At 38.2% G+C, this 24409-nt stretch overlaps 1 long non-coding RNA gene and 1 pseudogene across 1 annotated transcript in view; one reads left to right on the forward strand and one right to left on the reverse strand.

The window, feature by feature from the left end:
* Positions 1-24409, forward strand: part of LOC103791511 (uncharacterized) — a 112627-nt gene that overhangs the window by 34298 nt on the left and 53920 nt on the right. The gene's annotated exons all lie outside the window — the stretch shown is intronic.
* LOC100413873 (high mobility group protein B3 pseudogene) lies at positions 4401-4992 on the reverse strand (annotated as a pseudogene).

Raw genomic sequence — 24409 nt, forward strand, 5'->3', positions numbered from 1 at the left:
TTGAGAAAATAGTATAATTTTTTGATTAAGGTCAATACAGATGTCTGTGGCAGTAGTTCGCAACCTCAGTTGAGAAACTTTTAGAAACTACCGATATTGGAGCACAACCCTTAAAAGCTTCTAATTTAGATGGGGCCTCATCATTTAAAAAGTAATAATAATAATTCCCAATATAAATTTAATATGCAGCCAGGGAATTAACCACTGGATTACACAATTTTTATACAATTACTTAAACCACATAATTCTGTTTTCTGATGTAGTAATTTTAATATTTTGTAATGCCTCAGTTATGCTACTGTAGTCAATATCAATTTGATTTAACATACTTGAAATGTTTAATGAAATATATTATACTAAACCTTTTACAACATAAGTTGATATAATAAAAAAGTCAATTTACAAATTAGAGATTATCCATTGTTTTCTACTATTGTGACGGTTGAAGTAAGTAGAGCAAAAAAATTTGTATAACTTGATACATTATTACCTACTTAAATGGCTGAGTCATATTCTACGAAACATTTTGTTTACACTGTGATATTCATGACTCTCAGGGAACTGGATCTATCCAATATCTACGTTCCAGAACAAAACCTACAGATTTGTAAGAGTTAAACTTTCTTTTATGAACATTGTTTAAATTTAGAAAAGCATCATCTGTCTTGCAAACTCACTTTGTGCTTAAGAGATACAGTTCTAGAACTAGTTTTTGTAATTTTTATTTTGTTTTAGCTCTAGAAGTAGTATTGATGCTTGCAAACTTACTATTTAGTAAAAGTTGAATTCTAGAGAATTCTTTTCTTTCTTTTACCTACTAAAGGGAATTAGAAAGAAGGGAAATAAAAAAAAAAATCCATTTACTCTAATGCGATAACTAGGGAAAAGATTACAGGCCTTGTTCTTTTCTCCCAAATAGCTGTAAGTTTAGGACAGTAAAAAATAATTTATACAAAATCAAAGTGGAAATTAAAATGCACTTTTTAATCTAAAATCAGAACAGAGTCAATCTGCGGCCTAGCTAGATACAAATTCCTTGAAAGTTAGCACATAATTGTTGGTTTGAAATAAGCATGAGATTTATCATTTAAATGTTAGTTCTCAATCACTATACCAGACTTATTACAAGTAAGAAAAATGCTTTTTCAGTGATTCACATGAGAGTTTATCACATTTCAAAACATTTTTGCAATTTATTACTGGTCATCCTTTATTATACAATTATTGGTATCAATCACATTTTATAGATTAGGAAATAAGTTGGATATATACTAAATAAAGTGGAATGATTTTCAGAGTATTTTATAAAAATGGGATTTGGAGTTGGTTTGGACATGTCCTTAGGCTTGAATAAAATGGTGAACTTTGTACCAATAGGATATGAAATACTAGCAATCCATGGCATGTAGTAGCATCAAAATTAATTAAATGATCACCTATAGTTGACTGTAATTAAGTATCTTCTGAAACAAGCATTTTGAAAGACTAAGCAAATGCCACTTTTGGCCACTATGGCTATGTTAGTAACTAAAAGGACCTTGGTATGGGATGGATTCTTTTGAATAACCTGGAACATTTATAGAAAGCAAATGAGAAGCACAGGTTTCTAACTCTTGGTTTAAAACATGGTGAGATAACCTGAGAGCTTATATGTTAGCCTTAAAATAACCTTATTTCCTGTTGCCTTTTCATGTCTAAGAGTAGGCATCTCCTGATTGAAAATCCCCTGATAACCCTACCCAGGGCAGTTGCTTTGCAAGGGAATGACCTTTCTTTTCAAGACCCACCCCAATCATTCTTTGTTGTCACTAGATTCATTGCTAGGGTCATATCCCAGTATGTTCCAGGAATACAAGTCTGAAGTTTCACCAAGGAGGAAATAGCACATGCACCAAGATAACTGCAGAGTTTTGCTAATATATGTTGGAAGAAATCTGGGAAATACAGGCAGGAATGAATTCTTAAGGGTATTGGACCAAAGAGGAAGCACTATAACATTGGGTTAGGCCACACTTATTGATATGGATACTCTTACGAGAGATTCTGAATTTAATGTATTAGCTTGTGCAGCTGGAAGTGACTCTAACTATTTGGTTGACTAAAACTTAGACTCAATGGTGGCCTATATATAATGATGAAAATATGCCAGAATTTCTTTGGAGTAGTAGAAGCCAAGGGTTTATGGAGATAGGAACATTGGAGTGAACTTGCCATGCCTGTTGTGCATAGTTATTACCTAAGTACATCACCTCAGACAGCCCAGAGGACACACACTTTACAAAGGCTTAGAGAAGGGCATTAGTGAAAGGAGCACCTGCATTCTTGAACAGCTTTCTGGTGATTGTCTTTTCTAGGTCAAATGGCAGGACAATTTCCAAAAACAGTTAGGGCACATTTGTTGCAAAGGGCTGCAGCAACATAGTAGTAATTAGAATGTTTTGATCTACAGGAATATTTGATGAAAGGCAATCTTTCTTGTGGGTAGAATTTCAAGCTGTCCATTTGGCTATCCATTTTGTCTGACTTGAGAGATGAGTAGAACTACACTGATGTAGTTTATTAAGGCTGCCATAATGAAGTACTGCAGACTGGGTAGCTTAAACAGTAGAAATTTATTTTCTCACAATTCTGCAGTCTAGAAGTCCGGGGTGGCGGTGTCAACAGCATTGGTTTCTACGAGTTCTCTCTCCATGGCTGACAGATGTTGTATATTTACATCTCCCTGTATATTTATTTTTATCTCCCTGTATATTTATATGGTCTTTCCTTTGTGCTTGTCTTTTTCCTAATCTCCTCTTCTTATAACAACACCAGAAATATTGGGTTAGAGCCCACTCATATGACTTTAGTTTACCCTAATTATATCTTTAAGGGCCCTATCTCCAAATGCAGTTACATTCTGAGGTACTGGGGTTTAGGACTTCAACATATGAATTTTGAGGGAACACAATTGCACCCATAGGATACATATCTACACGAATTTATAAGCAGTTGAAAATGGTTTGATCAGATGATCAGAGATTCAGAAAGAACTGGACAAGGAAGTCTGGGGAAATGGTACCTTTAAGAATAGTTACAGGGTATAAAGATATTTATGTCCCACATGAATACTCATAGAAAATTATCCACTGCAGAGAACACTCAGTAATCAAGTAGATAGATTTACTCATTTATTGTTTGGATGTCAGGCAGCCTCTTTCCCTAGCCATCCTGGTTCTTACTCAATCAGTTGATATACTAAGTGGCCATGGGTGGCAGGAATGGAAGCTCAGCATGGACTCAACAACTTCCCTTCTCTAAGGCTGATCTGGTTACCACTACTGCTGATTGCTTAATATGCTAGCACCAGATGGAACTAGCAGTCACCAGTCAGAACCAGGGTGGCTGGTTATCCCCAAGGACTCAGTTTTTGTTTCTAATTCTGTCCTCACTGGAATAAGAAATGCATTCTAAGTATAGATTTAGTTTCCCTGCCAGCACCATCAAACCTGGTCTTGGAGAATGCCTTCAATGGTATTCATGGTCGTGGTGTCCTCTACAACATTCTTCCTATCAAAAGGAAATGACTTCATGGCATTATAATTGCAGGGATGTCCAAGGATTCAGTGGTCTTACCATATATCCCATCATCTAAAAACAGTTGGCCCAATAAAAGTAGAATTGCCTGCTGAAGACTAAATTAGACTTCAGATGAGAGATAACACCCTGAAGGATGGGGCTTTACCTTAGGAAATGCAATATGTGCTTTGAATCAAAGATCAAAATGTGATGCTTTGCGTCCATAGCCAGAATATATGGGTCTGAGAATTCAGGGTTGGAAGTGGTAGTGTCTCCTCTTACAATTACATTTAAAACTCACTTCCAGAATTTTTGCTTTCTGTTTCCACAAACAGAACTGAACCAATGGGCTATAGTGATAATTCCCAAATTATCAAATGAAGGAAAAAAAATATGCAAAGCCAATTTGTTTTAATTTCTGTAACTGGTCAGAGACAGTAGCTGATAGTTATAACTTGCTTCTCTCACTATCTATTCCATGTTTCCTTTGCCTTCTCTCAGCCAGGACCTCAGCTGGTCAACGTCCTTTACCCAAATTTTCATTTGTGATGGTTCTGAATTCTGCCCTTTTCCAATTGTAGCTTCTTATTAACTTTTACTACTGGGCATGCTAGCCCTAAGAAGCGCCCAAAGAATCCCCTGAGTTCCAGACATGGTCTCCTGACCCTGTTGGATAGTTTCAACACAGTCACAATTAAGAAAATGAACATATTTGTAACTCCAAAGAATTTCCTTTTGCTCCTTTATAATTCAGCCCTCCTGCCTCTCCCTGCCTTCTGCAAGTTACTCAGGTAAATTCTTTTCTGTTGTTGTTGTTTTGTTTTTACAGATAAATAGTTTTTTTATTCATCCTCCTCCTCCTCCTCTTCCTCCTCATCTTTTCATCTTCCTCTTCCACCTTTTTCTGGGCAACTTTAGCGGGACCCTTTGCATCATCAAACTTTCCTTTCAACTTATAGTCATCAATATCCTTCTCATACTGATCTTTCAGCTTTGCCACCTTAGTGATGTAAGGCTGCTTTTCGCTATCATTTAGGTTATTCCACATCTCACCCAGCTTTTTTGCCACATCTCCAATAGAGATGCCAGGGTTTGTGGATTTGATATTGGGGTGGATTTCTGAGCAGAACAGGAAGAAGCCAGACAGTGGCCTTTTGGGGGCATTAGGATCTTTCTTCTTCTTGCCTCCCTTAGTTGGTCCATAGTCCTTCATTTCCCGATCATACGCTCTTTATCCACCTTTGCCATTTCATCAAATTTAGACTTCTCTTTCCCGGACATTGTCTTCCACCTGTCAGAGCATTTCTTGGAAAATTCTGCAACATTGAGAGGAACCTCTGGGTTTTTTTTCTTATGTTCTTCTCTGCATGTCTGCACAAAGAAGGCATAAGCAAACATCTTGCCCTTTGGTTTCTTGGGGTCACCTTTAGCCATCCTGACTGTATTTTTTGCTAGTCTTGTTACTCAGGTAACTTCTAATCTTCCTAGGTATAGGTTAGTTTGTGTTTTCTAGAATTCTATCTAAATTTGATCACACAATATGTCCTCTTTGTTTGTGTTTGGCCTAGCTTCTTTCACTCAGCATATTTATTTTATAATTCATCCATGCTGTTCAGTGCTTCAGTAGTTCAGTTCTTTTCATTTCTGAGTAGCCTTACAGTGTATGGATATACCATAATTTGTTTATCCATTCATTAATTGATAGAGATTTGGATTTTTCCAGTTTTTAACAATTAAAGTCTCTATGAACATTTGTATGAACATAGGCTTTCATTTCTCCTGGGTAAATACCTAGGAGTGGAAAGGTTGGATTATATGGTAGTTGTATGTTTAACTTTTTAAGAAACCACCAAACTTATTATTTTTTTTTGAGACGGAGTTTTGCTCTTGTTACCCAGGGTGGAGTGCAATGGCGAGATCTCGGCTCACCGCAACCTCCACCTCCTGGGTTCAAGCAATTCTCCCGCCTCAGCCTCCGAGTAACTGGGACTACAGGTGCGTGCCACCATGCCCAGCTAATTTTTGTATTTTTAGTAGAGATGGGGTTTCACCATGTTGACCAGGATGGTCTCAATCTCTTGACCTTGTGATCCACCCGCCTCGGCCTCCCAAAGTGCTGGGATTACAGGCGTGAGCCACCGCACCCAGCCCACCAAACATTTTTAAAAGTTGTACCGTATTAGTATTTATTCACACCATCGGTATATGAGACCTCTAGGTTCACATCCTCAGTAACACAGTATGTCCAGTCTTTTAATTTAATTTAACTTTGTTTTGTTTTTGTGGGACAGGGTCTCACTTTGTTGCCCAGCCCAGAGTGCAGTGGCGCCATCTTGGCTCACTGCAACCACCGCCTCCTGGAGGTTCAAGGGATTCTCCTGCTTCAGCCGCCGGAGTAGCTGGGATTACAGGTATGAGCCACAACACCCAGCTAATTTTTGTATTTTTAGTAGAGACGGGGTTTTGCAGTGTTGGTCAGGCTGGTCTTGAACTCCTGGCTTCAAATAATCTGCCCACCTCAGCCTCTCAAAGTGCTGAGATTATAGGTGGAAGCCACTGGGCCTGGCCCTTTTTAAGTTTAGACATTCTAATAAGTATGTAGTGGTATATCCTTGTGGTTTTCATTTACATTTTCCTGATAATTGAGGAAGCCATCATCACAATCAAGATCATCAATATATCCATCACTTTAGAAAATTTTCTTTGTATGTGCATTAGTGCCATTTAGTGCATCATCTTTGGTAAAGTGATTGTTCAAATCCTTTGCACATTTAAAAAGGTAGACTGTTGATTATAATGTTAAGGAGTTTTGGTTTTTGACATTTATTTTGGGTACAAGTTATTTGTCAAATACATGTGATTTGCCAATATTCTCTCCTAGCCTGTAGCTTTTTTGTTTTTTGTTTTTTTTTTTTGTATTCTCTTGAACATATCTTTTGAAGAGTAGAAATCTTTAACTTTCATGAAGTACCAATTTTTTCTTTAATACATCGCTTTTCTATCTATGAGATCTTTGCCTAAGTTTACAAATATTTTCTCCTGTTTTCTTCTAGAATTTTTATAGTTTTAGGTTTTCCTTTTTCGTCTATCCTTCACTTTGGTTTTGCATTTGTTTGCAGTGTTAGGCATGAATCAGTTTATTTTTTGTACATGGATATCCAATAGTTCCATACCATCTGTTGATAGCTAATGATTCTTCATATTAAATTTTTTTTCAAGTAACTCGTGGATTCTGTCTCATGATTGGACACTGCCTGATACAACCTGTCTCTTGAATTGTGATCTGGATTTCTAAAGTACTTTAACTAAAATTCTGATATATAAGTAGTGTTCAAATGGGATCTTCAAGACAGACTTGTTGGCAATAATATTTATTTTGTTGTGAAAAAGTTTAAAAGATCTGGTAACCCAGTATCTCATGATAAAGTATTTTAGGGGAAAATGAGTGGCTTAGTCAGTGCTCTTACATATTAAAATTGGACTCAAATACATCCAGGGGCTTGAATTTGAGTGAATATTTCATTAAACATTAATATAACACTTAAGTATTGAAAATAAATGGCTATAAATTTGTTTTTCTGACAAACAGCTCTGAGCATTTGGTCTGAGTTGAGTAATTTGGGCTGGAGGAAACTATCCAACCAACCAACCAACTAACCAACCAACCGATAAACAAATTGATGCCCAAGCCCCAAAACAAAACAATAGAATCAGTGAAGGAGAGCACATCTAAAATGAACGTATAAGAGAGTTTGGTACCTTGATGGCAACTTAGTCATTCATTTCCTTGTTTTTTCCCCCCCCCAACTACTTTTAAACCATCATGTAGATAGAAAAAATAAATGTAAAGGCATAAACAATTTAGAATGTCTTGATTGTTTGAAGTTTCTTGTCATTTAAGCCAGATTTTGTTTTAGTTACTGGTTGGCGGCAGAATATGGAGATTGTGAAGCACCAAGTTTCTACCTTTTTTTTTTTTGAGACGGAGTTTTGCTCTCGTTGCCCAGGCTGGAGTGAAATGGCACAATCTCGGCTCACTGCGACCACTGCCTCCCAGGTACAGGTGATTCTCCTGTCTCAGCCTCCCAAGTAGCTTGGATTACAGGCATGTGCTACCATGCCCAGCAATTGTTTTTGTATTTAGTAGAGACGGCGGGGTTTCACCATGTGAGTCAGGCTGTTTGTGAACTCCTGGCCTCAGGTGATCCACCCACCTTGGCCTCCCAAAGTGCTGGGATTGCAGGCATGCACCACTGTGCCCAGCCTTCAAGTCCATACTTCTAAACCAACTGCACTCTGTGCATTTGCCTTTAGAACAATCCCAGGTTTAGGACAAGTTGTGAATTAATGAGTATCTATATGGTTATGACCCAGCTTATTACTTAATATAGAAAGAATATTCTTTTCAAATGAATGGTTTGAAAATACACATACCATAAAAGTGAATCTTAAATTTTGAACCTAAATAAATAGCCAGTTGCACTGTCCCTTCTGTAACTGGATTAGCATTCATTTGCTATTGTACAATGAGGAGGAAAAAGGGTTTGTAATATTGAGAGACTTTGTAATGAGACCCCAAAGAGCCAGAATATATTTAAAATACTGACAGTGAATCCCAAACCGGTTTTTAGACCAAAGAATAAAGGAGGGGCTTGGTTGATAAACTACTCAAAAATAGAAACTGAGTTAAAGGTGATGTTTTGGCTGTTAGGCTTTCTTCAGGCCATGATATATAAAATTAATATTTTTATATTTCTTCTTCTGCCCGAGGAAGACCTCAAAGATAGATGTTGTGTTTAACCTTATTGTAAATTCCACAGAGTATTTTAAGAACTAGAAAAGTATTGCTGGAGCAAAAATGATTGGAGTGTTAAAAGATCAGAAAAACTCTATCATAATTTTAAAAAATAAGCAGACACTGAGAACTTCATCCAGAACATTATTCTGAATTCAGTGTTCTATCTTGGGACTTTTGAGGTAAATAAGTAAGATTAACTCAGAGTTCACTGTATTTTTATATCAGAGTGTTACTTTCTTCTACATAGTTTTACTTGAAACTTTATCTACTTTTCTATAGCAGTATTAATCAGCTTTAAGTCAAGCATTGAATTGTAAAATGATTTTAATTGACAACTTGTTCAATGCATTTTACTTATATATCCCTTCCTAATAGCTTACAAATATTGTTTAATTATATGAAGGTATCTTCTAGAAGTTATTAAAATAACAATATTAAATTTATCATTAAATTTTGTTTATACATTGTTTTTAAATAAATGAGTTAACAGGTTGTAAAAAATAGAAACGATAGAAATCAAAGCATTAACTCCAAAAACTACTAACAGGTTGGTCTTAATTTTTTTTTTTTTGCCTAATTAACAAACAAACTTGCTCTGAAAAAATTGTATATCTTTGACATATGCCAGGTTCATGCATAGATTGTGATATTCACTGAAGACTGTATGACATTGTTCTAAAAATCTAAGTGTCTGCCAAAACCATCAACTGTTTTGGTTAGCTGTTAATATCTAAAAATATGGAATAAATGTCCATGCAGCATAAAGAAAGAGAGTTGCAAATGAGATACACACTGTTGATTGCTAGAGGCTAACTCTGAATCAAGTATTTTGCACATATTCTCTTATTTAATCCTCACAGTAACCTCATAGAGATAAAGCAATTTGCCCATTATCATACCACTAGAAAGTGGTCATATCTAGCACTGATGTGCTTGCTCTCAAAGCAGTTCTTTCCACTACATAGTGCTACTTCTTAAATATATACCACATCATAGTCATTCATTAATTAGGTGGAAAGCAGCAACTGTATAACCAGACAGTATTCTATGTAATACTATGAAATGTATTACTCAGGAAAAGTTATATATATTTAGTATAAACTTTTATATATTCTATAAAAACATGTAGATTTCATACTATTTCTTACTGCATCTATATTAGACATTTTTAAAAATTCACATTTCATTTCAAAGTTTACTTTTGGCTTCATTTTTAAAATTTTCAGTGCCGTTATTTTATAATATTGATGTACTCCATTTATCATATTTTTTTCTGAGAGAAAATGGATTAGTGTAGCTCAAATGACTAAGTAAAATAACAAGAAGTTCTTATGCAATAAAAATTCAGAAGCAAAATGATCTGCTGTCACTTTCAAGTATTCACGGCAATTATAGTCTTTCCTTAATTTACTTTTCGTTCTCTTTAGTATTTAGTGAAGTTCTTTTTGAAAATTGTCACAGAAATGGTTCTGTTTTGTTTTGTTTTGTTTTGTTTTGTTTGAGACCCTGTCTCACACTCTTGCCCAGGCTGGAATGCAATGGTTTGATCTCTGCTCACTGCAACCTGCGCCTTCCGGGTTCACGTGATTCTCTTGCCTCAGCCTCCCAAGTAGTTAGGATTACAGGCATGCACCACCACACCTGGTTAAGTTTTTGTATTTTTAGTAGAGACGGATTTCACTATGTGGCCAGACTGGTCTCGAACTCTTGATCCTCATGATTCGCCCGCCTTGTCCTCCCAAAGTGCTGGGATTACAGGCGTGAGCCATCGTGCCCGACCCCAAATGGTCATATTTTATGTTTCATTAATTAATAATATTAAAGTAAACCATAGTGAGTGGACTAGAATTCGAGTAAGATTTTCAAACGGATTGTGATGATTCTTAAGACTGGGAATCTTGTGCTATTTTTCACTACCATAGTTTCTAAAGGACAGCGCAAATCTCGGGGGCAAATTTCAACACAATTTTAGCAGCACATATATGAGGAATATAGGACTTTGGAGTTCACTCCTCATATCATCTGTAGGTGATTTACTGATAAAACCTACCAGAGCATGGCAAATACTTTCCTACTACTTCAGTTTAGAGCACTTGTTGAGATTTACTACTTCAACATAGCTGCAGGACACTCTGCTAAGAATTTGTGGCCTATAAAATCAACTTCTGTAATCTCTCTGGGGAAATTTGTGCAATGGGCACCTTGAAGGATAGACAGTCTGTTTTGACTTTCTTCATGGTGGACCAAAGTGAAGAGTCATTTTCATTTTCAGGGAAGTTTGATGAAGAGATCACTAGAAATATTTTCAACTCTTTGGGTCCGAGCTAAGAGACAGTCTGAGCCCCTTATATTTGCATTTTGACATTTTTGTTGCATTTATTTTTTAAATAGAGAATTCCCTATTTTTCTTCATTTCATTAGACAAAATAAGATTTATAAGCAAAATTGAAGCCAAAAATGGCTTGGCTGAATAAGTATTTATTTTCCAAAAACAAAACAAAACAAAACAACTAACAAGCCTGAGATATTGTGACAAATATCTGCTCCTCAAGATGTACTCCCAGATCCTCCAACCCAATCTTTAGTGACCCTGTGAACCTGTGGAAGCCAGGTAGAAGTGGGACTGAGGATATTTTATTTGAAAAACAAATTAAGAAGGTCTAAACAGTAAAGCAATGCTCTCAGGAATTGGTGATGGCTTTTGCATGAAGATGCAGCAGGGAAAAAATAGGAAATGCATAAAAACTCTGCACAGCAGTTTTAAAGCTTTGATAAAATATAAAATGTCTTTAACCCCTTTGCTGTTCTTGCAAACGCCTGCAATTCAAGAATTTTATTATTCTAGGGCTAACGTATTTTAAACCTCAATAACTGAATGTTTCCTTTGGGATACCTTCAGGCAAACTATATATTGATTTTTTCAGAATGCACTGTATTTTTCATTAGTATCAGGTTTGGTGGATATCTAGTCATTTGTTCACCAAATTCCTCTGAAAATTAAAATGGACTACTCCATTTTGGCTGTGGAGCCTTTGGAGCATGGGCATTAATTTTTTCCTATTAAACACTCTGCCAAGGTACACTATTTTGACATTCATCTTGTTCAGGACATATGATACCAAATCACCACTTTAGCTTGGTCTGCCATTTTCTTCTAAATACCATTCCATATTTGCCACTTGGGTTTGTTGACACACTTGACATAGCTAAGATCAGAATGTTTTCCTGATTTATCTTTTTGAGCTATAGAGCTATATAGATTTGCCTATATAATGCAAACAAAGTAGAATCTTCTCTGTTCATACTTCCATTTGAATTAGGAAATTTAGTTATTTTAAAAGGCAAATGATATTGACTTTGCTCAATATTCATTGTTTTATTTATTGGTAGAAACTTAGTCCGTGATGTAGATAATGTGGTTTTCATAGATGGAAGTAGAATTACTCAAGTAATTTTGGTGTTGCCTTTCAGTCTTATCTTTTATGAGCCACTTCTACTTTCCTGAGTGAGGACAGACCCAGCTTTTCTTCAAGGCTACACTGCTCACCAAGCTGGGCATACATTCAGAGATCATGTGTTAAAGGAAGCTTGCCACTTATTTTGTCATACTTTGTTGTTGTTTTTAAATGAGAGTCTTGCTCTGTCGCCCGGGCTGGAGTGCAGTGACGTGATCACAGCTCATTGTAACCCCAAACTCCTGGGCTTATGCAATTTCCCTGCCTCGGTCTCCCAAGTAGCTGGGATTACAGGCGCATGCCACCATGCCTGGCTAATTTCTTAATTTTAAATTTTTGGTAGAGATGTTGCCCAGGCTTGTCTTGAACTCCTGGCCTCAAGCCATCCTCCCACTTCCGCTTCCCAAAGTGCTGGGATTACAGGTGTGAGCCATTGTGCTTAGCCTATCTTATACTTCTTGATAACCAGCACAGTTTTGATTCTACCAGCCATTACTTCCAACCCTACCCAAAATGCATGATTTGAAATAGTAGTTGATTCCTTATATTTTTATAAGCTGTTGCCCAGGCTGAAGTGCAGTGGCATAATCTTAGCTTACCATAGCCTCAACCTCCTGGGCTCAAGCTATCCTTCTGCCTCAGCCCCTGAGTAGCTTGTGCTACAGACATGTGCCACCATACCCAGCTAATTTTTGTATTTGTTGTACAGGCAGAGTCTCCTCGTGTTTCCCAGACTGATTTTGAACTCCTGGGCTCAACTGATCTGTCCATCTTGGCCTCTGACAGTGTTGGGATTACAGATTTGAGCCACTGCACCTGGCCTTAGTAGATACCTTTTTTGTAAAGACATTTAAATTACGCAGTTTGCCAGTGAGTAAGCCAACTGAGCCCTCTGCATCCACATACCATGGATTTGATGTTCTTCCTTAATTTTCATGACAACCTTCTGAAGTAGGTGCATAGTAGTATAATAGTTTTACAATTGAGAAAGCTGATGAAATCGTATGCTATGGTCTGACTGTTAATTAAGTGATTTTGAAGGAAGTTGGGACTATCCTTTGGAAATGTAAAATATTTACCATGACAGAAATAATTCAAGGAGCCAAGGAAGGAATTAATGCAGACGTGCACTTGCTGTTTCATATTTACTATGTGCATTCTCAGATTTTTTGAATGCCATCTGTGAGTACAGCACTCAGTATTTTAGGCATGGGAGATCCAAAATGAACCATACAAGAAAGGCCTCCACTGTTATGGCATTTACCTCTGACCAGGGAAGAAGGAGAGAGAGTCAATATCAAAGGAACCAAATAAATAAACAAGATAATTTCAGGTAATGAATAAAGGCTTTGAAAATAGTAAGTCAGGGTTACATAACAAGAGAGACTAGAAAGGGTAGAAGTTGGCTGGGAGTGTTGAGAGCTATTTTAAATTGGTTAGTAATTTCACCAAGGAAGCGATGTTTGTGTTCAGGCCTGAATCATATAGAGGCACTACCTATGTGGAGGTCTTGGAACAAGGGAAAACAAATGAAAGAACCCTATGCTGGTGATGACCTAGCTTGGTGAGTACAAGAGCCTGGAAGAAGGCAAGCATGGCCAGAGAATAGAGAGTGAAGTGGCAGCATCATTTCGTATGAAATGAGATCTTTACCCTGGATTAACCAAATTTGTAACTTGGCTATAAAGACGTGACTTCAGGATTCAAAATTTAGAAATCTTAGGTCAAGATCAGTGTTAATTTACAATGTATTATTATAGGATTTTGGATCCAGTGTCCTTTAAAAAGAATTCATGTGAGAATATCTAAAATGCAATCTATAGTAGCAGGGGAAAAAACCAATTTAATGAAGTACTGAACACGTCTATGTATCAGACCCTGAACTAGGCGGAAGCAGATGAATAAGATATGATCACACATGATCCTGCCATTAACAACATCTCTGACAGGTAAAATGCAGGTTAAAACTATTACCTATCAGATGTATGAAAGAAAAGTCAACCGACTTCAGAGGTATCCTCTTGTCTGAAATTGGACAAAATTACGTTCTCAGTTACAACTGGAATTTCTTGTCCAGTGTTCATTGTGTTTAACTGAAATCCAGTTTAAATTTAAGCAAAGTAAATTATACATAATGGGTGCTTCTTAATGGTTGATTTATTTGTTTTTATTAGCAACACTTGAAAGATTCAATGTAGGTAATTTATATAAACAATTAGTACATCAATGCTATAATCATAACAAATGAATAAGATATAAATGCAGATGTTTAATCCACTTCTTCAAACTGTTTCCACATGTCTTATCAGTTACAATAGCATATACATCTTGCTTTCTAAATCTGACCAGTTATTTTATTCTAAATTTCCATCTGAATTTCTAAAAGTCATTCACTTTAGAGAAAATGTGGGCTGACAAATTAGGAGAGCCCATTATTTTCCCTCCTGTTATTTTTATAAAAAGCAAAACAAAAGCAATGCGTGCTTATTGAAAAAAAAGTATGAAGATCCATAAAGTAAAAATGCAAAATCTTAATATACTGCCTCTCCCCACTCCAATCTGAAATCCAAAAGGCAGCCATAAAAAATAATTTGGTGTATATCTCACAGATCTCTTTTCATACTCACGCCATTCCTTCCCTACATGTGTTTGATTTTTTTATGTGAATTGATCATACTCTATATGTTCTGTGACTTGCTTAGCAACCTGTCATTGATACAATTTCAAGTTAATGCAAATAGATTTACACCATTCTTTTAGAGTGATGTGGAATTTCATAGACTCAGTACATCACAATTCATTTTTTTTTTACTTTTTAAGAGTATTAATATTGCGAAATATTCAACATCCAGATAAGAGTAGAGAATAAAATGATGAAAATATGGGTACATTGTTTACATTTGGGCAGTGAGTACACTAGAAACCCAGTCCTCACCAGTATGCCATATACCCATGTAACAAACAGGCACATATATCCTCTGAATCTAAAATTTTAAAAAATAAGATAATGAAAATAATAGAAACCTGTGTCCATAGCATGCAGCTTCATCATCTATTTAACGAGTTCCTTATTGATGGGTCTATATGTTATTGCTAGTTTTTCAGTATTAAAAAATATTGCAATGAAAACATCTTTGTACACCTAACAGCATGCACATGTGCAAATTAGTTATGAAAGACCAAATTAGAGGTGGAATTGTTGGAACAAAATGCATGTGAATTTGACAAGTTGAGAGTCCCAGTAAAACTGTCTTCCAGAATGGTTGTGCTTATACTCCCATCAATAATAGATGCACAGGAAACCTCTTACTAGAACATAGTACACTTGCTGAATGAAGAATGAAAAATAATAAGATCTTAATATGAAAGCACAACTTTTAGAAAAATCAAATTAAACCTCTAAAATTATATTATCAAACATAGAACTACCAAATTCTTGTACCTTTATTAATTTCATTATCTGTTTTTCAGTACCTAAAGTTGGTGTCTATTTGCTCATATGTTCAAATTTAAAAAAATATAGAAGTATTTCTTCAAAGAGCAAATAAACTTCATTTCAAAGATGTGCTACTGAGGTTTTTATTTGCATACTGTTTGCACCTACTATTGTATTTCCACTGTCTGAAGTATTCTTATGTGGTATTACCACCCAATACAAGAGAGATCAATCAGGCTTTTTTCTTTAACTATTATAATTGGAATAACTCCAATATTGCCTTTTCATCTTGAGGAAGTAGGTGAAAAATATTTTCCTTGGTTATAATTGCTTTTTCAGAAATTTCAGCATTTATTTCATTTACCTAATCACTTAGAAATGCTGAATTTAATCAAAGTTACAAACCTGTAGTTTAAACATAGCAAATTCTAATCAAATTTCAACTAATTTTAACATAAATTTTGCTTACTGAAGAATGGTCTGAAAATCAGATACATGCCACTCTACATAAGGTTAATTTAATGTGGTGATTTGAGTGGGCCAAAGGATGCCCAGATAGCTAATAAAACATTATTTCTGGGTGTTTTTATAAGGGGGTTTGGGAAGAGATTCACATTTGAATCTCGCATAGACCGAGTACAAATGATCCTTCCTCACCAATGCAAGTAGGCATCATTGAATTCACTGAGGGCCCAAATAAAACAAAAAGGCAGAGAAAGAGTGGATTCGCTAATCTAGAACATCCACTTTCTCCTGCCCTCAGACATTGGTGCTCCTAGTTCTTGGGCTTTTGGACTCAAACTAGGACTTTTACCATTGGCTGCCCTGGTTCTCAGTCTTTTGAGTTTGGACTGACACTATACCTTTCCTGAGCCTCCAACTTACAGATGGTGGGACTTCTCAAAGCTCCATAACCTCATGAGCTGATACCACACACAAAAAATCTCTTTTTATATATCTACATCTCCTACTGGTTCTGTTTCTCTGGAGAACCCTGACTATATACTCTTGTACCATGGAAAAAATACCACACAAAAAATAAATCAATCAATCAAAAATAACTCTTTATTCATACATTTATTTCAGGACTCTAGGAGTCTTTTAAAATTAAGGGGACCCTATAGTAAACTTATTTTAAAAACTTTCTTGAACTGTTTTCAAGGACGACAGATTAGTTAAGAATTTATAAAATGAATTTATCATGTCAAGTCAAAAAATATTTATTGAGCTCTGCTGTGTACACAGTATTATGTTAGACACTGTGGAATTCAACAGTAAAGGACAGGCTCCCTGAAATTCAAAGAGCTTACACTTCAGTCAAAGGCAGACTTTGAACTCTATTCTAGGTGGACAGTAGTTGCACATTCTTTGCACTTTTCTAACTAAGACAATAAGCTTTAAAGTTGATTGAACCAATACTTAATACTATATTAAAATAAACTACTCATTGCTCCTGTTTTATACTTTCCAGTGAAAATCTTCTGTTGAGATAAGGATTAGGAAACTTTGCTTTCCAGGTAGCCAGGGGTCTAGACTAAGATGGGTTGTTCACCGAACAACACTCTTATAGGTTTTAAGACCTTTGACTATGAAGAAGTGGCTTAATGCTAAGAAAAATAATGGGCCGAGGGGACTCAAGATGGCACTGTGAGAACAACCCAGGATTGGAGCCCGCGTTGAATTCGCAAACGGTGAGTCAGTGCTGCATTTCCAGACTGATCTTTGTTGCCCACAGAACGGGGAAACTCCCAAGTATAAAAAGACACGGGACGCCAGGCAGTAGGTCTGCCTGGCGAAGCCGGCAGCCGGGGCGGCGGCGGCCGGCCCTACCCAGCAATCCCCACAGGGCGCGCTTGTCCGGGTGCCTTGTTGAACCGGCAACCTGAGACTTGAGAGGGCTGGACTCGAGACTGAACGAGACTTGCACAGTAGCCCAGCCCAGGGGATTGCAGGGACAGATCGCTTGGGATACCCAGTGGGACGAACAAAACCGCGATTTCAAACTATCCCGGGCAGACGGTCCGAGACGCTCTGTGGGGGAGGGGCGTCCACCACTATGGAGGCAACCTGCCCCAACTGATATACACGCCCACTGCTGAGGCAGCCAGCCGTTGCCGAGGCAACCCGCCCCAACTGAGATACACGCCCACTGCTGACGCAGCCAGCCGTTGCCGAGGCAACCCGTCCCTACTGAGATACACGCCCACTGCTGACGCAGCCTGCCGTTGCTGAGGCAACACGCTACAACGAAGAGACTCCGCCGCAGGGCGTGGCGGAGACCACAGCAGAGCCGGCAGGAACAGCGCGAATCACACAACAGCAGGGCGGAGCCTCGGCAGCCAAACAGTGGCTAGTCTGCCTTTGAGCTGGGCAGGACACCTGATCGGACATCCAAAAATAAAGCCCAAACCCCTCAACACAGAGCATTTGAGAAAAAAAAAAGGGTTGTTTAATGAGCTGTGTTGCAGCAGAATCAAACATAGCAGCCTAACAGCCCTGAATGAACAACAGAGTGCACAGCTCAGCAATTAAACCCCTATAAAGTACAAACTGTCTCCTCAAGCAGCTCCCTGACCCCTCTATATCCAAAAGACTGTCATTAGGCAGGCATCATCCTGGGACAAAGAGAGCAGAAAAAGAAACTGGTAGCATCCCTCGCTGTGCCACGGCTACTAGAGGTGCACCCCAGACAAGCAGGGTCTGGAGCGGACCTCAACAGTCGTACAGCGAAGGGGCTAGACTGGTAGAAGGAAAACCAAGCAACAGAAATACTTCATCATCAACATTCTGGGTGTCCACTCAGAGACCCAAACGAAAAGTCAGCAACTACGCAGACGACCAGCGGACAAATCCACAAAGATGGGAAGAAACCAGCGCAAAAAGGAGGAAAACACCCGAAACCAGAACACATCGCCTCCTAGAAAGGACCAAAACTCCTCACCAGCAAGGGAACAAAGCTGGACGGAGAATGACTGTGACGAAATGACGGAATTAGACTTCAGAAGATGGATAATGAGAAACTTTTGTGAGCTAAAAGATCATGTATTAAATCAATGCAAAGAAACTAAGAACCTTGAAAAAAGATTTGAAAAAAGATTCGAGGAAATGATAACAAGAATGGATACCTTAGAGAGGAATATGAATGAATTAAAGGAGCTGAAAAACACAATACGAGAACTTCGCGAAGCAAACGCAAGTTTCAATAGCCGAATTGACCAAGCAGAAGAAAGAATATCTGAAGTCGAAGACCAACTCAATGAAATAAAACGAGAAACCAAGATCAGAGAAAAAAGCACAAAAAGGAATGAACAAAGTCTCCAAGAAATGTGGGACTATGTGAAAAGACCTAACCTACGTTTGATAGGTGTACCAGAAAGGGACGAAGAGAATGAATCCCAGCTGGAAAATACTCTTCAGGACATCATCCAGGAAAATTTCCCCCACCTAGCAAGACAGGCCAACACTCAATTGCAGGAAATACAGAGAACACCACAAAGATATTCCGCAAGAAGAGCAACCCCAAGGCACATAATCGTCAGATTCAACAGGGTTGAAATAAAGGAGAGAATACTAAGGGCAGCCAGAGAGAAAGGTCGGGTCACCCACAAAGGGAAGCCCATCAGACTCACAGCAGATCTCTCGGCAGAAACACTACAAGCCAGAAGAGAGTGGGGGCCAATATTCAACATTCTTAAAGAAAAGAACTTTCAACCCAGAATTTCATATCCAGCCAAACTGAGCTTCAGAAGTGAAGGAAGAATAAAATCCTTTGCGAACAAGCAAGTACTCAGAGATTTTGTCACCACCAGGCCTGCTTTACAAGAGCTCCTAAAAGAGGCACTACACATAGAAAGGATCAATCAGTACCAGCCATTCCAAAATCACACTGAATGCTAAAGAGCTTCAACATAATGAAGAATCTACAACAACTAACAGGCAAAACAGCCACTTAGCATCAAAATGGCAGTATCAAATTCACACATAACAATATTAACCCTAAATGTAAATGGACTAAATGCACCAATTAAAAGACACAGACTGGCAAATTGGATAAAAATCCAAAACCCATCAGTGTGCTGTATCCAGGAAACCCATCTCACATGCAAGGATACACAAAGGCTCAAAATAAAGGGATGGAGGAAGATTTACCAAGCTAATGGAAAGCAAAAAAAAGCAGGAGTTGCAATTCTCATCTCTGATAAAATAGACTTTAAAGCAACAAAGATCAAAAGAGACAAAGAAGGCCATTACATAATGGTAAAAGGATCGATACAACAAGAAGAGCTAACGATCCTAAACATATATGGACCCAACACAGGAGCACCAAGATACATAAGGCAAGTTCTTAATGACTTACAGAAGGACTTAGACTCCCACACAATAATAGTGGGAGACTTTAACACTCCACTGTCAATACTAGACAGATCAACCAGACAGAAAATCAACAAGGATACCCAGGGCTTGAACTCAGACCTGGAGCAAGCAAACCTGGTGGACATTTGCAGAACTCTCCACCCCAAATCCACAGAATACACATTCTTCTCAGCATCACATCACACCTACTCTAAAATTGACCACATAATTGGAAGGAAAGCACTGCTCAACAAATGCAAAACAACTGAAATCATAACAAACAGCCTCTCAGACCATAGTGCAATCAAGTTAGAACTCAGAATTCAGAAACCGACCCAGAACCGCACAGCTTCATGGAAACTGAACAACTGGCTCTTGAATGTTGACTGGGTAAACAACGAAATGAAGGCAGAAATAAAGAAGTTCTTCGAAACCAATGAGAATGAAGACACAACATGCCAGAACCTCTGGGACACATTTAAAGCAGTCTCTAGAGGAAAGTATATAGCAATAAGTGCCCATATGAGGAGAATGGAGAGATCCAAAATTGACACCCTATCGTCAAAATTGAAAGAGCTAGAGGAGCAAGATAAAAAAAACTCAAAACCCAGCAGAAGACAAGAAATTACTAAGATCAGAGCTGAGCTGAAGGAGATTGAGACACGAAAAACCCTTCAAAAAATCAATAAATCCAAGAGCTGGTTTTTTGAAAAGATCAACAAAATAGACAGACCACTAGCCAGATTGATTAAAAATAAAAGAGAGAACAACCAAATAGATGCAATAAAAAATGATAAAGGGGAAATCACCACAGATTCCACAGAAATTTAAACCATCATCAGAGAATATTACAAACAACTCTATGCACATAAACTAGTAAACCTGGAAGAAATGGATAAATTCCTGGACTCCTGTGTCCTCCCAAGCCTAAACCAGGAGGAAGCTGAAACTATGAATAGACCAATAACAAGGTCTGAAGTTGAGGCAGCAATTAAGAGCCTACCTCACAAAAAAAGCCCAGGTCCAGATGGGTTCACAGCCGAATTCTACCAGACACACAAGGAGGAGCTGGTACCATTCCTTCTAAAACTATTTCAAACAATCCAAAAAGAGGGAATCCTTCCCAAATCATTTTATGAGACCAACATCATCCTGATACCAAAACCCGGCAGAGACCCAACGAGAAAAGAAAACTTCAGGCCAATATCCATGATGAACATAGATGCAAAAATCTTCAATAAAATATTGGCAAGCCGATTGCAACAGCAAATCAAAAAACTTATTCATCATGATCAAGTAGGATTCATCCCAGGGATGCAAGGCTGGTTCAACATACGCAAGTCTATCAACGTAATTCACCACATAAACAGAACCAAAAACAAAAACCACATGATTATCTCAATTGACGCAGAGAAGGCATTTGACAAAATTCAACAGCCCTTTATGCTAAAAACGCTCAATAAACTCGGTATCGATGGAACGTATCTCAAAGTAATAAAAGCTATTTATGACAAACCAACAGCCAATATCATACTGAATGGGCAAAAACTGGAAGCATTCCCTTTGAAATCTGGCACTAGACAAGGATGCCCTCTCTCACCACTCCTATTCAATATAGTACTGGAAGTTCTAGCCAGAGCAATCAGGCAAGAAAAAGAAATAAAGGGTATTCAAATAGGAAAGGTGGAAGCCAAATTGTCTCTATTTGCAGACGACATGATAGTATACCTAGAAGACCCCATCGCCTCAGCCCAAAAACTCCTGAAACTGATAAACAACTTCAGCAAAGTCTCAGGATATAAAATCAATGTGCAAAAATCACAAGCATTCGTCTACACCAATAACAGACTTAAAGAAAGCCAAATCAAGAGCGAACTGCCATTCGCAATTGCTACAAAAAGAATAAAATACCTTGGAATACAACTCACAAGGAACGTAAGGGACCTCTTCAAGGAGAACTACAAACCACTGCTCAACGAAATCAGAGAGGACACAAACAGATGGAGAAACATTCCATGTTCATGGTTAGGAAGAATTAATATCGTGAAAATGGCTATACTGCCCAAAGTAATTTACAGAATCAACGCTATCCCCATCAAGCTACCATTGACTTTCTTCACAGAACTGGAAAAAACCACCATGAACTTCATATGGAACCAAAAGAGAGCCCGCATAGCCAAGTCAATTCTAAGCAAAAAGAACACAGCGGGGGGCATCACACTACCGGATTTCAAACTATACTACAAGGCTACAGTAATCAAAACAGCATGGTACTGGTACCAAAACAGAGATATAGACCAAAGGAACAAAACAGAGGCACCGGAGGCAACACAACGTACATACAACTATACAATCTTTGATAAACCTGACAAAAACAAGCAATGGGGCAAGGATTCCATGTTTAACAAATGGTGTTGGGAAAACTGGCTAGCCAGTTTCTGCAGAAAGCAGATACTGGACCCCTTCCTGACACCTTACACTAAAATTAACTCCAGATGGATTAAAGACTTAAACATAAGACCTGGCACCATAAAAACCCTAGAAGGAAATCTAGGCAAAACTATCCAGGACATAGGAGTAGGCAAGGACTTCATGAACAAAACACCAAGAGCATTGGCAACAAAAGCCAAAATAGACAAATGGGACCTAATGAAACTCCACAGCTTCTGCACGGCAAAAGAAACAGTCACTAGAGTGGATCGGCAACCAACAGAATGGGAAAAAATTTTCGCAGTCTACCCATCTGACAAAGGGCTGATATCCAGAATTTACAAACAACTCAAGCAGATTTACAGGAAAAAAACAAACAAGCCCATTCAAAAGTGGGCAAAGGATATGAACAGATACTTTACGAAAGAAGACATATATGAGGCCAACAATCATATGAAAAAATGCTCGTCGTCACTGGTCATCAGAGAGATGCAAATCAAAACCACACTGAGATACCATCTCACGCCAGTTAGAATGGCGATCATTAAAAAATCTGGAGACAACAGATGCTGGAGAGGATGTGGAGAAAAAGGAACACTTTTACACTGTTGGTGGGAGTGTAAATTAGTTCAACCATTGTGGAAGACAGTGTGGCGATTCCTCAAGGCCTTAGAAATAGAAATTCCATTTGACCCAGCAATCCCATTACTGGGTATATATCCAAAAGACTATAAATCGTTCTACTATAAGGACACATGTACACGAATGTTCATTGCAGCACTGTTTACAATAGCAAAGACCTGGAATCAACCCAAATGCCCATTGATAATAGACTGGATTGGAAAAATGTGGCACATATACACCATGGAATATTATGCAGCAATCAGAAATGATGAGTTCGTGTCGTTTGTAGGGACATGGATGAATCCGGAAAACATCATCCTCAGCAAACTGACACAAGAACAGAAAATGAAACACCGCATATTCTCACTCATAGGTGGGTGATGAAAAATGAGAACACATGGACACAGGGAGGGGAGTACTAAACACTGGGGTCTATTGGGGTGAACAGGGGAAGACCAGTGGGAGGGGGAGGTGGGGAGGGATAGCCTGGGGAGAAATGCCAAATGTGGGTGAAGGGGAGAAGAAAAGCAAAGCACACTGCCATGTGTGTACCTACGCAACTGTCTTGCATGCTCTGCTCATGTACCCCAAAACCTATAATCCAATAAAAAATTAAAAAAAAAAAAAAAAAAAAGAAAAATAATGGGCCTTGGAAGGCCAAGGTGGATGGATCTCTTGAGGTCAGGATTCAAGACCAGCCTGGCCAACATGATGAAACCCTGTCTCTACTAAAAATACAAAAATTAACTGCCGTGGTGGTGTATGCCTGTAGTCCTAGCTAACACGGGAGTCTGAGGCAGGAGAATCACTTGACAATGATTCTTAGTTTAATGCTAAGGAAAAACATGAGAATGGAAATTAAGCCTAGTCTGGTGAATTAACAGATAGATAATTGAATGAATCACTATGATATTTGGGGTTTATGATTTTCAGTCTCCCATTGTTAAAATGGGTATATTCATCCTCACCTACTTACAAAAATTGTGTTAGAATTGGTTTCAAAAACAAAAGCCAAGTCTCCAAAACTGGCACTCTTTAGATAAACTTGAGTCTATAGGATGCTCCAGTTGTAAATGGACTAAATAATCTTATGTTCACAGAATACATTTTTATGAATTAAACATGTTTTCATGAGTCCCAGGTATCATTTATGATAATATCTTTACTTGCTAAAAGCATATAAAAAGAATAAGGTGAGGCCGGGCGCGGTGGCTCACGCCTGAAATCCCAGCACTTTGGAAGGCCGAGGCGGGTGGATCACGAGGTTAAGAGATCAAGACCATCCTGGTCAACATGGTGAAACCCCGTCTCTACTAAAAATACAAAAAATTAGCTGTGCATGGTGGCGCGTGCCTGTAATCCCAGCTATTCAGGAGGCCGAGGCAGGAGAATTGCCTGAACCCAGGAGGCGGAGGTTGCGGTGAGCCAAGATTGCGCCATTACACTCCAGCCTGGGTAACAAGCGCGAAACTCGAAACTCCGTCTCAAAAAAAAAAAAAAAAAAGAATAAGGTGAAACAAGGCCAAGCACAGTGTCTCACACCTGTAATCCCAGCACTTTTGCAAGCCAAAGGAGGAAGATCCCTTGACTCCGGAAGTTCCGGACCAGCCTTTGTGACATAGTGAGATTGGAGACATAGTCTCTACAAAAAATGAAAAAAGGGAAATTAGGCAGGTGTAGTAGTATGCACCTGTAGTCCTAGCTACTCAGAAGGCTGAGGCAGGAGGATGGCTTGAACTCAGGAGTTTGAGGCTA

The sequence above is a fragment of the Callithrix jacchus genome, chromosome 2, assembly GCF_049354715.1.
Source record: "Callithrix jacchus isolate 240 chromosome 2, calJac240_pri, whole genome shotgun sequence".
Lineage (NCBI taxonomy): Eukaryota > Metazoa > Chordata > Mammalia > Primates > Cebidae > Callithrix > Callithrix jacchus.